The sequence below is a fragment of the Marmota flaviventris genome, chromosome 12 (assembly GCF_047511675.1).
Source record: "Marmota flaviventris isolate mMarFla1 chromosome 12, mMarFla1.hap1, whole genome shotgun sequence".
NCBI classification, from domain to species: Eukaryota; Metazoa; Chordata; class Mammalia; order Rodentia; family Sciuridae; genus Marmota; species Marmota flaviventris.
The window spans coordinates 104107-106169 of NC_092509.1; the positions used below are offsets into that span (position 1 = coordinate 104107).

At 37.7% G+C, this 2063-nt stretch overlaps 1 non-coding gene across 1 annotated transcript; it reads right to left on the reverse strand.

Moving 5' to 3' along the window:
• Window positions 1-311: 311 nt before the first annotated feature.
• Trnar-ucu (transfer RNA arginine (anticodon UCU)) lies at window positions 312-385 on the reverse strand. The gene has a single exon. It is a non-coding gene; the product is annotated as a tRNA-Arg (tRNA).
• Between the last annotated feature and the right edge of the window lie 1678 nt (window positions 386-2063).

Sequence of the window (2063 nt, forward strand, 5' to 3'; positions counted from 1 at the left end):
TCTTTACCAACAATCCGAGCTTTTTACATATGAATAAAGCAGAATAAATTTAGCTGACATTAAAAAGTATTAATCTCTTCTAAATGAGGTAGTGTAATTTATGTGTCCCAACAAAGGTCCTCAATTCATTTTGTTTTCATATGTAAATCCTTTTTATTAAAATAGCCCTGACCCATAGAAACATTCCAAACGTTTCAGTAAACACCTTTCTCTGGTGTGGCAGTAAAATAAAAGTGGGACTAACTTGAATTCAAACGACATGAAAGATCAATCTCTCTCTTTCTTTCCTTTTTTTTTTTTTTTTTTTGTTTTTGTGGTACTGGGAATTAAACCCAGGGCCTCATGCTTAGAAGGCAAGCACTCTACCAGCTGAGCTATATCCCCAGTCCCATATTTTGGGATGCAAAACCAGGGATTGAAGTCATGGGCGCTCTACCACTGAGCCACATCCCTCCCTTATTTTTTATTTTTACTTAGAGAAAGGTTTTCACTGAGTTTCTTAGCTTCTCACCATTGCTGAGACTGACTTCAAATTCAGGATCCTCCTATCTCAGGCATGCACCACCATGCATGGCCAACTTCCATCTCAAAAACTAAAGTACACAGCAAGTTAGGTCACAGGCTGTCAACAAATAGGTACACTATGTAAAAAACTATTTTTTAGTTGTTGATAGACCTTTATTTTATTTACTTATATGTAGTGCTGAGAATTAAGCCAAGTGTCAGACAAGTTAGCTACTGTTAGACCAGGACACAAGAAAAGACCACCCACTCCAATTAAAATCAAATTAAAGCAAGCTTATTATTTCTACTGGATGGGCTGCCTCTCCCTCCCAAAACGGCGGGAACAAGACAGCACTCCAGCTTTCCTGAAGCCCAGCTTTATTGCCCAGAAAGTTACACAAAGGGGGGTTACAGATAACAGAACTCTGACAAGCATCACACTAATGGTAGTTTACATTTTTTTTGCTGGCCCCAACATCAGAATTTATGAGGACCATTAAAGCCTCAGAGAGGGTCGTTGTCTGGCCAGGGAAGGCCAATATTTATGAGGTGTCACTAAGTTTCAGAGAGGGCTGCTATCTGGTCAGAGAGCCAGGCATGGGTGAGTTCAAGGCACTGGCAGGCATTTCAAGCAGGTTCAGAATTTGCAGTAATTTATAGTAAAGCTGAAATGATCTTTTCATGGTTTTGTGGCGAGATGCCCAATTTTAAGAAAAGATCAGGTTGGATCTATCACTACCACTAAGCTCCAGCCCCAGCCCCCTGGTACATATATATTTTTTTTTTTATGGTGGATACTAGAGATTGAATTTAGGAACACTGGACTACTGAGACTCAGTCTCAGGGTTATGTTTTACTTCATTTAGAGATGAGGTTACACTGAGTCATTTAGCACCTCACTTTTGCTAAGGCTGTTTTGAAATTTGATACTTTTGCCTCATCCTCTCCAGCAACTGGGATTACAGGCCTGCACCAACACACCCAGCCTTTGGTATATTTTCAATACCTATTATAAATAGATTTTAACCAGTAGCCTTAAGTCTTTTCTAATATATGTTTGGGTTCAACCCATAACCCAGAAATCAGTGAAACAGAAAATCTAATTTTATCTCCAAAACTGTTTCATCTATTAGAGTGTCTGAGTTAAGATTACCCATTGAAGAATTTACTGTATATTGTGGTTTCATCCTGACCTCCCATATGTACCTCGTTCTGAGTTTTAGAACAGTCTGAAAAAAGGTGCCCACAGATACCAAATATCTCGGAGTACTTAAGAAACACCAGTATCTGAGTCTTGCCTTCTAGGGACCAGTTTTAATTTTAAGTGTGTAGTTTCTAAAGGCATTAGTTGAATAATCTGCAGCTGGGAGGCATTTTCTGATAATACCTTTTATCTAAAAGGCACTTAATTTTTTTCCTTTTATTAGATACTGTGAATGAAGATACAAAAAATAGAAGTGCAGCAATATCATCAGCAAAAGGATTTCAATTGCTTTACATATATACCCATTTTTTTAAATTTATTTTGAATTTAAATTACATGCAAGTTCAATCTATCT